General features: G+C 41.1%; 1 protein-coding gene across 4 annotated transcripts in view; it reads right to left on the bottom strand.

The window, feature by feature from the left end:
• The window catches only part of CHRM2 (cholinergic receptor muscarinic 2), a 157,846-nt gene extending 147,183 nt beyond the window's left edge, over positions 1-10,663 (bottom strand). Inside the window, exons 1-2 of one of the 4 annotated variants that reach the window (XM_015134985.3) lie at positions 10,304-10,663; positions 9,878-10,035 (exon numbers count right to left, since the gene is read on the bottom strand). The gene's annotated coding sequence lies outside the window, so the exon portion shown is untranslated. Of the gene's footprint in view, positions 1-9,877; positions 10,036-10,122 lie in introns of all 4 variants that reach the window. The other 3 variants (XM_015134984.3, XM_015134982.3, XM_015134983.3) reach the window with 3 other exon arrangements.
• Positions 10,664-17,255: the final 6,592 nt, after the last annotated feature.

The raw sequence follows: 17,255 nt of genomic DNA, 5'->3' as shown, positions 1-17,255 counted from the left end.
GCCTTTTGTTTGTGCATCTGCAATGCAGAAGTTAAGGTTAAGTAATGGCAATTGTTTTGCAGAGGAAGGAAAGAGATATTACAGTATAAAATAGAAGGAGATCAAATAATGACATTTTACCAATACTTAATGTTTTCCTAATCAACAGAAATGTTGCAACATATGTATGTTATATAAGCATCAATAAATATTGTATGCCTTGGAAATTTCATACCTGAAAGCCTTGCTGAGACTTTTTCCACCTCTGTGCCTAGAAAGAGCTTCATAGTTATGAAGGCTCAAGGACTTTTAAATTCAAAGCCTATAAATTATACTAAGCCAGGAGGTTAGTTGCCAGGAGATAGATTCTAAAACTTCACCTAAGACTGATTCCTTTACCATGAAGTCTGTTTTCATGACTTCATTTTCTGAACACTGACTAGAAGTGAGATTTGCTTCTATTTCATTTTCTTCTCTCTCTCTTTTTCCTTATCAGAATTAGATGCCAAATAATATATTGGGATACCCTCTGAAAGAATTTCTTGTGGTATAGTAAACCAAAACAAAAAAACATTAAAAGCTGATCTTTGACCTTAGATGTGGGAATAATGCCGAAAGCCACATACTCACTCTTAGACCTAGAATAAATTGTTTAGTGTCAATAAGCCTCGGTTTCAAGATTTAGAAAGAAAAAGGAATAAATTTATCACATAGATTGGGCATGAGGTATAGAAACAATACATGTAAAGAAATGGCATAGGTTCTAAAATTTGGTAAACACTCAAAAAACAGCAGCTGTCATCTCATGGTTTTTGTTGCCATTATTATTGTCACAGAAGAGTATCTCACCCCAAATTCTGAAATTTCCCCTAATATGGATATAACTAGTCATGGAAAATATCCAGGCAGGCTTATTTTAAAGTAAAGCAAAACTGAGATTGCTTGTTTACTGTTGAATGATACCCAGTTGCCAGAGAGAATAGAAATTAAACCTGTATCATCTACCCCTCCTCCTGCCTTCACTACCTCCATCCAGCATAGCACAAAGAAAAATAAAGTCTTTATTATTTAGGCTTACATGTGAAGACATAACTGCCCCCTCCACTGATAAAATCTGATAGAAAAGTAATTTTGAGGATAAAGCAAGAAAACGGTAGGCATGTCTGGGAAACATGCTTTGGCCCTGGGGCTGCTCTTTATCTTCTCCCTAAAATGAAACCAAATGCCCTGATGCTCTCCAAAGAACACAATTAAGTAGAATTTTCTTATCACTTTCTATTTTCATGCTGGTTACCGTAGAAGCTCTTCCCTTTGTAATAGTGCCAAGCAAGGCAGAGTATTAGAAAGTCTTCATCTTGTTCAACAGTGTAAAACAGGGTGCGAAATGTATTTTTTTCTTTACCAATCAAATTATTCCGTGCTTATCTTTTATAGAAAGGAAGAAACCTTAGGCTTCAGGTAATTATTTAGCTCACAATCACATTCCTCCTAAAGAGATCCTTGATAGTTAATTAAATAAGAAATAACGGGCTTGTTTTCCAACGTGATTCTGTCTTGTTCATTGGCTTGGCATGAATGAGGAAGTGAGGAATGGCTTATTTGCTTTATTCAAACAGAAGAATCATCAGCATGACTAAGAGTGAACAATAACATCAAGAAAGGTCATTATAACTTTCTTATTCCTAGAGGAGGTATTGTATCCGCCTGTTACTTGGGATCATCATAGTGCAACAACATTTTGCAACAATGACAGTGAAATGTATCAGCATTAACATTTAAGACAATTCTCTGGCTTTCCCTGACTCCTCCACTAGAGTTGAGAAAGAAGAGGAAGAAGTCCAGGTGCTTGATCCAGCTACATTAATAGTAATAATCCACATAGAACACCAGATAGAAGAATGCAGAGAGGAGCTCTGGAATCATGAAGATATATATGATCTGTGAAGATATTAAACTAATGAAAGGAATTTAAGAAGAAAAAAATAAAACAAGAAATAGAAAAGAAATCAAGTACTTATTTCTTAAATAGCTGAGACTGATTTAACTCCAAGGATATATTGTATGCAGATGGGACTGTGTCCCGTATAAACACACAGGTATCTACGTTTCCTCTACATTGAAAGATATGCTTCTTAATCTATAGCTGTCCTGAATTGTTATTCATTGTTCACACTAGAATTTGCCTAACAAATCAAAAAGTCTCTGGCTACAACAAAGCTCTCCATTCCAGCCCTAATGGAAAACACATATGGTACTATTGGCGGTGACATTTGAGTTATACATCCTATCTTCTTTCCTCTTTGATGCCTTTTACATTCCAATTCATCAATCTGTTATTTAAAATGTAGTCCTGTGATTTCCCACCTCAGTATCATGGAAGGGGCTTCTTAAAAATCTAGATTCCTGGGCCTAACTCCCAGCCTGACTCAACATCTTTACAAGAGGAATAAAGTATCTCAGATAATCCAACCTGTGAATTAATCTCTTTTAAATGACTTCTTAGAAGATAATAGTTATTTACATAATTCATAATCTTATCATTTAAAGCACTATATATGTGGTGACTATGAATATTGACTTTTGAAAAAGTGGGCCCAGTTCTGCCACGAGGTCAATATTCAAGGGTATTTAGGATTCTCAGCCTCAGAAAAGAGAGGTCCTGCTTTTCTGAGCTCAATAAATACAGATAGCTTCAAAAGACTGCCTTGCTACCATAGTTTTTGTTGTGTATTTGCACTGATCTTAAAAATGTAGATCCTCAGTTTTATTGTTGCTGTTACTCATTGTCCGTGTGCTGGAAATTTGAACTTAAACTAGCACTTAGCCTATGAAGTTGCCTACAACTTCTTTGATACAATAAAATGGAGGGGTACTATTCATATCTATGGGGTGGCACACTATGCAATAAAATAGTAAAATTATTTTGAAAATAGAAAGTGATTTTAAAAATTCCACTTAATTGTGTTATTTGGAAACATCAGGGCATTTGGTTTCTTTTTAAAGAGAAGATAAAGATACAAATTTAAGTGCATATTGCCATCATTTATAAAATATGGCCTCTATTCTCACCTCAAATGTATCCCTAACAAGTTCTAGCTGTTACTCTACTACCAGCACCAGATAAAACCATCCAAGTTGCCTAGCATTTTTATAAGTTAACTCCTTTTGTAAATAATTTGTTTTTTAAAATACAAATACCCATGACTTCACCTTCCAAAACACATTGCTATGAATAATAAGGGCCAAAAATGTCATTATTATTATATTGATTAGGCATATAAAAATAACAGGCATATACTGAGCACCTAGTGGGTGCCAGGTGAGGCACCTGGCTGTGAAAGATTAAATGAGATAGAGGATGTAAAATATTCATTAAATTCATCATATTATATCATACCTTTTCATGAGTATTATTATTAGTTTGAGGAAGGGCTAGATTATAAGTGTGAAGCTTATCATTACCTGTTGGTAATAATAATAAATTCCATGAAGAGGAGGCAGAGGAGGAGGAGAATAAAGGGGAAATAAATATATTGGCCAGTAGTTATTTAGCATGTACACCGTACCAGTCATTACACTACACTATGTATATGTACACTCAGCTATGCATATGGATTCTCTCCTTGTGCAGTGGGAGGATGAAGAAATGCCTGGGAGAAAGATGGTTGGCAAAACAGCTCTGATCAGCTATGGAAGCTCTTATGTGGATTTGATTTCAGGGTTTATCCTAGACAGTTGAGAAACACTGAAGAATTTTTAACAGGAGAATGACATGTTCAGATTTGCATTTTAGAAAGGTCACTTTGGCAGTGTGAGGAGTAGCTTGTACTAGAGAAAGACTGGAGAGTGGGAGGCCGGTTCGAAGCATGTGGCTCTGGTGATAGTTCATGTGAGAGGTGCGAAAGGTCTGAAGAGATGCCTGGATGGAAAGAGGGGGATGGATTCTAGGGAAGCCTCTCAGGGAACAGATTTAACCTGGGGACTGATGAGAGGGCAGCAATGGAATTTGGAGTGAGAAAGAAAGAAGATATGTTTATATCATATCAACCTCACTTCTAGTTTTCCATGTATTTAGGGATTAACAAAAATGGGCAGCTTGAGATGATTATTCACACAATCATGTAAGTAAGAGTAAAACTTCTGCGTTTCTCATCTAACAAATATCTCCACTCTGTTTTTCTTTCTCATGTGTATGTGTGTGTGTGTATATATATACCTATATATATTATGCATGTGTGTATATATGTATATGTATATATGCATATGTATACATATATATATCCAGCAAGAAAAATGTTTCCATTCTAAAGATAGAAAACTTCCATTTAGAAGTCTTAAAGACTTAAATGTACAAAATATTCTGACTATCCTCCCAGGGATATCTCAGTGGCATCTCTTTGTCTTCCATAAGAACATTTTCATAACAATGTTAAACATGTAAGGATATAAATATCCTTCCCACCCCTTTGCCATAACTGTATACATAGTAAACAACATTTGACATGCCCAGACAACAAATGTATTCTACTAATCTCTTTGCTTAAAAACATATTAATTCAAAGTCCTTCTTGCTTAGGTCCAGTTGAATTTTTGATTGAAATTGAAATTCTCCCTAAGCTTTAAAAAGGATGTCCTTGTCCTATCCAATCCAATGTGCTTCCAGTTATTGAACACCAGAGGGCATCATTCAGTGAAAGCTTGGATTTGGGAGGGAAGAGGGGAGAGGGAAGGGGGCAGAGAGAGAGGCAGGGGGCATGGGGGAAGACAGAGAAAAAAAGAGAGAGAGAGACAGGAGGAATTCCATTACTAATGAAAGAAACTGAGAAAACCGAGTTTTTAGTGTGTACCCTTATCTACCATGAAACATTACCATGGTAACAGCACCAGTTAAGATGATTGTATATTTAGGTCATAGTATAAAAGAAGGAGCTAGAACATGTGAAGAAAAAAAAGAGAAATAAATAAAGTAAGACAAAGATATATAAAGAGTGGAAAGAGGCAAACCAACTGGAACCTACCTCATTCTTTGCTAATAGCAGTTTACAAAGTAACATTATACTTTTCAAAGCACATGTGGATAGTAAATACTAATTAAAATTAAATGGAGCCATTGAAATTCAGAATCCTAAGTGCCAACAATCTTATAGAAAAAGAGAACTCATTTAGCATGAAAAAATGAAGAGACAACTAGACTGGGACTGGGATGTGTGTGTTCTTATGCAGTTCTTGGTTAGCTGTGTCACCTTGAAAAAGTCTCTTGATCTGCTTCCTATCATGAGCTCAGCTGAATGGTATCAAACTTATCTTTTATCACTTTGCATCAGACAAAAGAACTTCTGTTTAGTAATGTCTTAGTATTGCTGAGAGGTGAAAATGGCATCTGCCAAAATTTTAGTGCCCTTGTTTACCTCTGACAGAGGCAGTCACTGACTAAACAAAACAAGCATGTGCCAACTAAGAACCTATTCAGCTCTGCATCTTCTTTGCTTGAGGTTTAGGGGATCTAACAAAAACATGCAAAGTTGAATTAACAGATGGGGAGAACATCATTGAACTTCTGAATGCCACACTTTTGTTTTCCCCAAACACAGGGAAAACAAGTGCCACAGCTATTTATAGAGAGCCAATCGACACACTATAAGAACTAAGACTGTGGAGTCCAACAAGCTTGTGTTTGAATCCAGGGGCTGCAACTTACTAGCTGTATCGTCTTGGGTCATTATCAGACCCCTCTGAATGCTGGTTTCTTCCTGTGGAAAATAACATCTACTACATAGGATTGTTGCAGTGATAAAATGAGAAAATTGATTGCTGTATTAACTCATTCAACAAAGATCTAATATGTTTCTTAGGTATGCCTGGCTGTATTTTAAGTCAGAGTCTAAAGCAACTGACAAAACAGAAAATATCATATGGGAAAATGCTTAGAATAATGCCAGGGACTTAGAACATACTCAGCAAAAATACCTGTCTAAGGAAAGGTGACTTGCATCTCTTTCCCCACACACCACCTCCACCACATAGGCCAGCTGAGCTGTGGGACATGCAATCAGTACACTTATGCCATTTATCTTAAATGAGAGAGGTCCTGACGCCTGCTCAATGAACCAAAGGTGGGCATAGTGGGTACAGGAAACAAAAGCGGGTTGTTAGTAGTCACAAGGTAGACATTGGTGGTATTCGATACATAGGAGTCTATTGAGAACTATGCCACAGGGAGTCCATGTCATAAAATCTCAAGCAAGTCAAATATAAGTTTAAATAAGGAAAACAGTTCTTCAAGAGAACTGTGTGGCAAAATGTTTCTGTCAGCCTCTATCCTATTGAGTAAAGTGGGAAAAGTTTAAGGCAGGATTGAGAATGGTGTCTGGGTGGTCATGTGAAGATAATAGAAGGGGTTCGCTCACATATGCATAGTCTAAACAAAGACTGACATCAGTGATGGAGTTTGAATCCAGCACAATTATTGATATACCCACAGATTCTTGCCCTCATTTGTCTCTGTTCCATTCCCTCTTCATTTCCTTTTTATTCTAATTTCTCCTCTTCTCCCTCTTTTGTCCTTGCTTTAAATTTACTCATTGTTGCAGGTCAGAGAGACATATGACTCCTAATTAGCCAGCCTAGCTTCCATTGAAGACAGGTCATTCATGCTTTTTGTGCCTTCCCCACCTGCCAGCAGACTGGGACTGTTGTTTTCTTTGGACTTCTGAAACCACCCATTCCTATTGGCCCTGGGAATGGCTGCTCTGGAATTGGAATTGCAATTGGAAAATTGTCCAGTAAAGACACATCCGGATGCTTGACTACATGGACTTTCTGGGCAATGAAGGGGATAGGGCCAATTTAGAGCAATATAGTTTTTTTTTGTTTGTTTTTTAACATGAAGACAACAGTCTAAGCCTCCCAAAATTGAGGGACTGTGGGAACTCACTCCAAAGGGACTTTTACTGGTATTTGACCTGCTAGTTCTTTCCACATCTGTCTCTGAAGTTAGTTGAGAGCTGAAAACATGCCCTTTGGGTTCCCTTTTACTGGAACTATGACAGTATTCAAATATGCCTATTTGCTCACTCCAGTTCGCCTCCAGGCACCCTCAAGCACCCTTCTGCAAACAAACATGCCTCTTTATTTTATAGGAAAACGAAGCATCTTTCAGGCAGTCTAGCTCTGGGAATTTGGAGTCCCAAAACTTTCCCCCATTCCCATCCCACCTCATTCACAGAACTTTATTTTAAAATGGTAAACAAATTTGACTGGAGTTCTCACCTCTTTTTAGGGTCAGCTTAAATTTTTTAAGTTTTAATTGGCATTATTGTCTAGCCCAGGAAAACAAATAGAGTCAATAGGAAGTTGCTTATCTATTGTATTGCTGCAACCTAGAACACATTATTGATAATAGTAATAACAATAACAATTCACCTGGCATTAATTTATTACTTCTGAGTCCTCAGCTGCCAAGCCTGCAAAGCTGGGACATTGTTGGCACAAAATTCTTCCATTCGTTTGACAAGTCTCAAAAGTCCACTTTCTGAACTGCAGCCGACTACAGTTCCCAGCTTAAAATTGTCTCTTGGCCAAGTCAACTGTTTTTACTTCTGTGATCATCAGTGCCTTTATTATTACCTCCCCAATAATGGCACAGGTATGCCTGTTTGTGGCTTGTGTTTAAAGATATCATCATCTCTATTTTTTTCTTATCAATGAAAATGCATATATTTCCTATCATATGGTTCCACATTTTTATCGATTGCTCACAAATTGCAATGCGCGGCCTTTGCCGCGCAATCCCGAGTTCATTACTCTGGAGTTTATTAAAAGCTTCATTTTGAGAGCCCCCTCAATCGGAAACGGCAGGATTGTCAGAAGCGAAGAGAAGCGCTGGCGCATCCCAGCACCAGGCATCGAACTTCCCTGGGCAGGATGGAGAAAAGCTGCCGCCCGCGGGTGGGCTGCTGGCGGGGACGCCCAGCGGCGGGGCGGGGCGAGACAGGGGCGGTCTGCAGCGCTGCAGCCGCAGGAGCCCTCAGGGCTCCGCAAGCCCGGCCGGTTTTCGCCAGAGTCTCTCACCCCTCGTGCCTAACCCAGTTCCAGTTTTCAGAAGGCCTTTAGGGTTGTCCCAAGGTTTCTCTCTGGAGTCTAGGTTGACTCCCCTCTCCACCCTCTGAGCCCTGCTTGGGCCATGGCCATGACCCTGGCGGTGGCTGCAGGCGCCCCGAGCTGTGGAGCAGGGGCTGCGCGCCAGAGCTCTGGAGGGCGTGTGGCAGAGCGTGGGGACTGGTCGTTGTGTGCTTGTGTCTCTGGCTGCGTGTACTAGGGGAAGGGCAAATCACACGGCTGCCACATACCCACTGCCACCCAGCGCTAAGAAAAGAGCAGGAAAAACAAAACAAACAAAAAAGAAAAGAAGAAAGGGAAATAGAAAGTCAATGTGGGGGATTCCGGAGCTTGAGGAGTGGGAGGCGCCGCATTCTTCTTGGCTCGCGGCGCCGGGGCTGGAAGACTTGGAGCCCTGGGTGGCCGCCGTCACAGACCTGCTGTGGCGGTGAACTGACCTAAGGATGTGGGAGGGCAGTCTGGGTGAAATGTCCACCGACAGTTCTGCTGGCATTACGCGTTTACCTCCGATTCTCTGTTCTCCTCCAGCCTCTCTGCCCCTGGCGACCCTCCCTGCTGGTATTTCCGTATATGCAAGAGCCTTGACAACATCGCCAGGGACTGGCGGGTCGGTGGACTCTGCCTGGGACAATTTTGTGTCTCGGGGCAACCTCGAGGTCGGCGATGAGCAGGAAGATAGAGAAAGGGATGCGGGTGCTGGAGGCCGACGGAGGCAAAGGGTGTGCCGCCGTGTGTGTTCTTAATGCTGGGGAATTTTCACCTCTCCCGGAGGAGTCTCTACTTACCCCGTGAGGGGCCCCAGGGGCGCCCGGCAGCGCGCATAGGTGGAATTTCTGCGCGTCTACCGGTACCAGGCATGCACCTCACCTGTCCGGGTCCGAGAGCTACAAGTTAGCGGCGATTGCCTGGGACCTCAGGTGCGGACTGCAAGGGACATTCTTGGGGGGAGGGGGGAGGCGTACAGCGGTCCCCAATCTACGACCCCGGGGACTACCGGGGCGGTTCAGGACCCGTTGTGAGTTAGGTGGCAAAGCCCAGGCACAGTCTGGTACCTCATGAGCTTCGGGCTGAGACCTTGTCCCCTAGCCACGGCGGACAGTCTAGCTCCTGCGAGGGGCTAAAATAGAATAGGATTGCAGAATGCTTCCCTCTCCTTTGTCTTGGGACCCTTTCCCCCATTCTTAATGCTTCTCCTCCTTGGCCATGACCCGGAGACCGCAATGGGAAACCTCTCCAGCCCCCAAGGGCTGCTTCGAAAGCGGAGCCGGGGGACAGCCTGGAGCCCGGGCGAGCCGGGCCTCCATCCCACACGCACAGAAGACGCGGTCAGACCCCAGCAGGAAGGAACCCGAGGGGCGGGAGGGACGAAGCTCTCCTTGTCTTGTCCATGGCCGCATCTGGAGTGGGTGGCGGGAGGGGGGGCGGCAACAGTAGAGGGTATGGGGGGCTGTTGGGAACGATGCCGGGACAGCGCGGCTCCGAGGCTGTTTTCGCCACATTCGGCTGGACTCAGTGACCGTCGGAATCGTAGGGGTACCCCGCCCCGCGCTGTGCCTCATTTGCCCCTTCCTTCCATACCCGCCATCACTGCCCCCAACCCTCCAAGCCCCAGGATCCAAAGTTTCCGTTTGAGAATCTGCACGTGGGGAGGACCTCCCTCCAATTCCCCCAAGCCCCGACCCCTGAGCGTCCGGTTTGGGGGGATATGAAGGGAGAGACCCCCTGGTGCCAGGGTCCTCGGAGTGGGTAAGCGGAGAGCTGCACAGCGCGGGGCCCTTACCTGTCGCTGGTTTCGCTCCAGTTGCCTCCCCGGCTGCGAGGTGGTGGAGGCTTGAAGGAGCGAGGAGCCGTTTGTGGGTTCAGGGCCGATCCGCCCGGGCTGGAGCTGCGCACCGCTTAGAGTCCGAGGCCAGCCGCCGGTTCTCTTTCTCCCTTGATCTTGCAAAAGAAAAGGAAAAGATTAGTTGATGCCGAGACACTGGAGGGGTGGGGCGGGAGAGGCGGGAGAGGCGGGAGAGAACCGACCCAAAGGCTCTGGCGAGAGCTGCGGGGCTGGCGCGCTTGCAGGCAGAGTCACGCACCCCACACTCGTCTCAGCCACTTGGCTAGTCTGTGACCTGTTCGTGGTTTAGACTGGAGTTAAATTGACGCTGCCCCCGCCCTCCACGCCAAACCACTAAAGGAGAAGCAAACAAGACTTTCAAACCTGGCTTTCACGAAGAGCCTGGAGACCAAAATAGAACGGAGACCTGGATGCCTCGGCGAGCTGGGTTGGATTCATTTCTTCCCCAAAGTGCTTGGGGAAGTAGGAATTAGTTTTGGGGAGGCAACACCTATTCCGGTATCTCGGCGATTTCCTGGTGAAATCTGCGATTGCCAGGCTCTGGCCAACCGGCAGCCTGGAGCGTGTGAGTGTGTGTGTGTGTGTGTGTGTGTGTGTGTGTGCGCCCGCGCGCGCTCCGTAGGTCTTTGCGCCCGGGCGCCTTTAGTACAGCAGGAGAGCGTGTCTGTATTCGTGCGTGTGTGTTCGATTAGCTGCAATGGACGGACAGTTTCTGGAGAGAACATTTACAATTTTCTTTCAGTATGACAGGATTAGTTGCTGTTGAAGGCTCTCCCCCAATGAAATCTTCTGTGCTCTCTGATTTGGCGGTTCTTCTGAGCAAATATGACAGCCTTTTCTCCAGGCTCTTTTTCGCTCCTCTCCATTTCCATCCCCAGAGCCCAGCTCTCCATCTGCAATTTCTACATCAGAACCACCCCCAACCCCGAGTCCCTTCCCTGCAAGTGTGTGAGTGCTACAAAGGTGACATGGCATATTGGGAAGAACGCAGTATTGCCTTTTGATTGTCGGAGATACTTAAGCTCAGTTTATTCAGGTGGGAAAATGTTAGACTAAACCCCCTATGCTTTGTAAATATATAATTGTACTGAACTATTCACATATTGTTTATTTCTTTGGAGCGTTGACAAATGTATTCGAAGGAGAAGTAATTTTTTTTCTCTTATTTTAAACATGAGACAGTGACCATGTTTTCTTCACCTAATGGGCAGTAGACTACAGAATACACACACACAAACACACACACACAATATATATATATACAGAATATATATATGTACACACACATACACACAGAATATATATATATATATATATATGTTTGATGCTTCAGGGAATTTGTGATCTCCATGAAAAAAAATTAGGATGCAAACTTTCTGTGTTCAGACCTGCCTCTGATGTTTATTCCTTTATTTTAATGAGAAATTTCTTCCAATAATTGTATCCATTAGTTTTTAGATACTAACCTCATTTGACAAAAGTACAATGATAGGATTCTAAAGTGTAGCTGAGGCCAAAACTTGCTTTTGTAAAGGCATATGTGTATGTGACTATAACATCGATATATATTACATAGGCTGTATTTTCTCTCATCCAACTTCAATCAAATAAAGAGCAAGAAGTGGAAACTTTAAATTAAATAGCCCAGAATTGGACATATCACTTTTTGGGTCACAGGGATAGCCAAAGAGCAAGTTAAAGATACATTGATATAATATAATATGGTCAATTAAGTTGTTAAGTTCTTGATGTCCAGGGCTTTGCTAGGTATTAAAGGACATCCAGAATAGCAAAATCCACCGCTCCTGTGTTTTTATAGGCTTCTATTCCTATTGACAAGAAAAGACACTTCATATGAAACATCTATGTAACAGTTGACAATCTAATGATTAATTTTATAGCAATGTAAATTTATTGATAAATGGAAATGCTGTAGCTGAAAGTTTCTGCCCTTTTTGTTAACTCATAGCTATCACCAAGCAGGACCTGACACAAAGTTGATTTTGCTTGATTGAAGTCATCCTAAAATATAGCATTATAATACTGTACCTCTGCCTTCAACCTCCATACTCACATCCCACCATCACTGGGTGATTATAAGATACCTGTGAGAAAATCAAAACAGCCCTGTTAAGTTTTGTTCTCAGCCTCTCCCAGCATTTGTTCCACTACATTAAATATCTGATTTTGTCATTTCTCCTCTCTTAGACACTCTTTTCAGAATGAATTCACATTTTCCTTTTTTACTCCATTATTTCTGTCTACTGAGCCTCCATAAACCCATGAAGCTGCTTGAGTCTTTTGGAACACTCACAGACACACACCCATGAAAGCAAAATAGTGAGGAGAAATAGATCCCTGATGAGCAACAGACAGGAAAACCCAGTGATTTGTTACTCTTTTGTTCCTTTACATCATTAAGAACACTAAGCCCCCTTTTACTAATAAAACTACACATTCCAAATTAAGCAACAAAATAAATAATCAATGAAAGCAAATGAATATTTTTCTTAAACCTCAATAAAACAGAATCCGTGGGTGACTGAAGTGCTATGTTTAATAGAAGTCAGTATACTTAAGGTCTTTTGGAGAGGAGCTGCACAGGGAAGAATCATTTTTAGCAAACAGTCATCAATTATGTCCATTTTCTTTTTCTAGGTCATCACTTAGAACACATCTTTATATAGACTTGTAACTCTGCCATTCACTGTGATTTGGGAGAAATTGCTTAACTTTTCTTTGCCTCAGCTTCTTAAACCATAAAATGGGTATAATATACATGTGGGGATTGGTAGGAGGGATAATAGAAGTAATTCATGTGAAATTCTTAAAAGAGCACGTGGCATGTAGCAAATTAGCTATAAATATAACACTGTCGATCAAGACTGAAAAATACAGGTTCTTGGGTCACACCCGTGACCTACTGAAACAGAGTATTAAGGAGTGATTCTTGACAATGCAAACCATAATACTCATCAACATCATATAATTAACATGGTAAACATAATCTGTCAGCACTCTGACCCCAGGGAACTCAATTCTTTTCTTCTAGTTTCTGTTTTGATACAAGAAATGATCAAGTGTATTCTGAGTGTTTTATTTTCATCTCTTATGCCAGTTAATTTTCTGAGGAAAAAAAGAAAGAATACTCCCCCACCCAAGGAATAGCATTTACATGATTAGTAACTCTTGGTGTGGAACATTTTCATTTGTTTGTTTTTCGTGAGACAGAGTCTCACTCCGTCGCCCAGGCCGGAGTGCAGTAGCATGATTTTGGGCTCACTGCAACCTCTGCCTCCCAGGTTCAAGCAATTCTACTGCCTCAGCCTCCCAAGTAGCTGGGATTACAGGCACCTGCCACTGCGCCCGGCTGTTTTTGTATTTTTTGTAGATACAGGGTTTCATCATGTTGGCCAGGATGGTCTCCAACTCCTGACCTCAAGTGATCAGCCCTCCTTGGCCTCCTAAAGTGCTGGGATTACAGACATGAGCCACCGCACCAGCTGGTGTGGAACATTTTCAAAACTGCTTTTTAAATACTTTGTAAAATGCATCTATGAGATTTTTTTAAATCTACATTCCTATTTTCCACCTCAAAGAACTCTAATAAATTAATAATTTCTACTTATTAAGCCAAACTTCATTACCTACAACTTCATGATGCTAGTTTTAGGCACACACTGAAGAGCTCTCAATGCCTGTAAAGGGTGACTTTCAATCTTTGACAAAGCTTGTGTTTGAATAAGATTATAAATAAGGTCACCACTAACCTGAGAAGAAGGGGAACCACAGGTCTCATTCCTGGGAGTGTGGTGCATATTTATCATGCCACATTGATTTCACTGCAGCAATAATTAGGCTTCAGTAATTAGATGCACAAATCAGCACTCTCTCATCATAAGTGGATTAAGAGGGTGACAAGTTCAACTCCAGTGATTTCCCACCAGGTATGGCAGTCATAACATTTAAAAATTTTTTTTTCTATTTTCAAGGGACCAAGAAAATGAAGGTGAGGGCTTTGCCTGTATTGGGAAAATGAGCCAAGAGCAGATCTTGCCTTGTCCTTCATCTTCTACTCACACAGACTGTTTAAGAGTTGAATAAGAGAAGCACAGTATTTATCAGCAGGAGCTTTGGAAAAGGTGGGCTGATTTCTGATGGATGCCAAAGGAACCTTTCTTTTCCTTGACCTCAGTTTGAAATATAACAATCCTGGGTTAAAAGTAGATCTCCACTAAACGACAATCACTACTTACAATGGGTTCTTCAGTTGTCTCTTACTGTTCTGAAATCTTAATAATAGTTTCATAATATACACATTATTCTTCCTAGAATTATTTATTTTTTCCTATAGACCTTCCCAGAGAGTAATTTAAAAGCTTCTATTCTTTAGCTTAAAAAGATGATCTCTTTTCATTCTAGAAAATCCTGAGCTTTTCTTTTTCAGACCCTGCAATTGAAATTTTCATATACAAATAGGACTGATTCTGAGGGATAATGTTTAGTGACAGTGTGACAAACAATGCTTTGTTATTTTTTTTTCTTTTTCATGAAGTTTGGCATCACAGATGTTTTCAACTCTTTTCTCTCATAGCAGTGATAGTGTTACCCAATGCCTGAAAACATTTACTGCTGCTGAGTATAAAATATTTAAAATACAGAGCTCTTTTGCAGACAGGGACTATGAAGAAGGGAGAAAAAGCAGAGATGGGAGGGGCACTGAACCACCCTGCAAAATGCTAAACAGCTGCAATTGTGATAAATCAGTGCTAAGAATACGGAAGGAAAAGGTCACATGGGATGCTTGTTTCCTTAGAGAAGCATTTAGTGTATGTGTTACCTCCTATTAGGAGGTAAGCTGAGTGCTGCTTCAGAAGTGAACCTCTAAGACAGGGTGAACTTGAAAGTTTCAACAACAACTACCTCAGTGTATATTTTAACAAACAGCCTAAATTTCCCCTTTTTACAGGCAAAGTTAAATCCTGGAATCTCAGATGAAGATAAGATTCTAGCAAATTCAAAGTGAACGTCTTATGACACTCTTCTATATGCATGAGGTCTCAGATTATTTGAATCAGTAACTTTTCATGCAGGGAAGAGTCATCTAGGAATACTTAAAATCTTTTGAGTCTGTAGAGAAACCTGCACTTACTCATGGGAATTCACATAATTTCTCAGATCATACAACATACCAATTTCTTAAGCTAACTAAAGGGAAAAGCTGGAAATGCTAACACATTCTAAAGAAATAAATCCTGGATGCCATCACAACATTGGACAACTTCCTGATTAAATTTGACCTACCTCTGTTTCTTCAGAGTGACTGGAATAATTGTGATGCAAAAGCAGCATGTTGCTAAGTAAGACTTAACTGAGTGTGTTTGATACTGTAATATCACTTCATATAGATCTTTTCACTTTAAAAACACACTCCCCTAGCAGTGTGTCCAAGGAAGCATACTCTAAACCATTCTGTGATTTACTGTGCCTAAGACAAATTCTGTCTTTTCTACATTATTTCACCAGCAAAGTGATGGGGTGTTAGGCTTAAGGACCTCATTTACAAAATCTCATGGGCAGTATTTCATAAATCCCTGCAGAAAGGAATGAGGCAAGGTCCTAGGCAAAGTTACTGTGTGTGTTCCATTCCTACAAGGCTTTTATTGGCAAATGTTTTTCTAGAAATTGAATTGGTTTTTGAAAGGATGTGCAATAAGCATGTGTTATTGGCAGTCACTGAATGTCTTCAATAACAAGCACTCTGAATCTACCTTGAGAGGTCCAGAGGTGACACAAGGTTCTCCCCCTTTTATTATGACAGAATATGGAGTAGACAGTTTCTCTCACTTGATAGCAAATCCTGGACAAATTTCTTTCTTGAGCAAGTCTCACATAAGCAAACTGCCCATGCTTTGCCTTCCTTCTTCTGTATTGTAAGTTTCAGTGGGTCCTTGTGAGAATGCTAGATTGCATCTCTGAGAATTCTGTTTCTCAGCAGCCTACCACAGACCAGATTTGAAGCATCAGGATTTGTTCAGCAAATATTTATATATCATTCAATATTCTCTTAGATATTAGGATTAAGTCTACAAAAACAAGGGAGCTTTCCTGTCCACTACAAGCTAAAGATGCAGTTGGAGAGAACAAACATAAAAAAATATATATTATTATTAACCATCTCCAATAAAATCTGTGCTGTCAAAACCTATGGGAGATTCAGGAAAGAGCCTTGACTCTTCATCAGGGAACTAATTCCAGAGGTGGATTATAGCTGAGTTACACTGGAATTTGGAAGCTATGCCAAGTTTAATCTGTGGATAAAATACTCTGGATGATGAAGCAATACATACAATATTTAAGACAATCACCAGGAAATTACTGCTAAAGCTGAAGACATCTATTAATGACCAACCAGCAAAATGTTGGGCCCATGCTTTATAGTATCCAGGGTAGGAAAAAGTATCCAAAAATTATTGAATATTATGTCTAGTTTCTGAAGTTAATTGATGGAGAAACCTAGGAAAGGTAATAACACTCCCACACACTCTTTGTCCAGAGTGCTATGTTCTAGGACATACTTCCAATCTCCCAATTTCTCTGTGGCTATTTATTTATTTATTTATTTATTTATTTATTTATTCTTTTTGCTTTTGTGTTTTGGAAGCAATTAAGCTGACTGCGAACTTACTTAGCAATGTGTGTCTCTGGCACATGGTCATTTCTGTAATTTCTTGAGAAGAAAACTCTTGGCTATGGCTGTTACCGCTTATTCTAATTACATAATGGCATTGGGATAGGGATAATGTAACTAAGAACTGGAATGCAGTTGCTGTTCACAGAATTGACTGAAAGGAATAAAAACCCATTTTGAGCTGTTGTATATACCTTCAGCTTGCAGAATAATACTAGGCTTATCTCTGGGAATGTTCTCTCGGGTTTCTTTGCATCATGCCCCAGAGCTGGTCCATAGTGATAAGTGAGAGAATGGGAAATGGGCAGGGATGCAAACTTTCAAGGTGAAAGTGGAAAAATAAGCCACCCAGCTTCTAAGAAGAGCTGTGCTGCATAGAAAGTCTCTATGCTATTATCTCTAAAATAGGGTCACCTATGCAATACTAGGAGAGGTAAACAAGATGGACAAATGGTAAGGTATAAATGATAGAATTGCTTTTAGGGCCAAAACTTTGGATAGATGGGATCCTCTATCAAAGTAAAGAAAAGGAAACATCAGTGATTCCTTCATCTGTGTGGTAAGGATATGCCTATATTATTGTCTGGTGTCATCTGAGGGAAAAAGATTAACTCTTGCCTTAAA

This window comes from Macaca mulatta, chromosome 3 (genome assembly GCF_049350105.2).
Source record: "Macaca mulatta isolate MMU2019108-1 chromosome 3, T2T-MMU8v2.0, whole genome shotgun sequence".
In the NCBI taxonomy this organism is placed as follows: Eukaryota; Metazoa; Chordata; class Mammalia; order Primates; family Cercopithecidae; genus Macaca; species Macaca mulatta.
The sequence above is the reverse complement of the archived record's forward strand: the minus strand, read 5'-3'. Positions and strand labels throughout refer to the sequence as shown.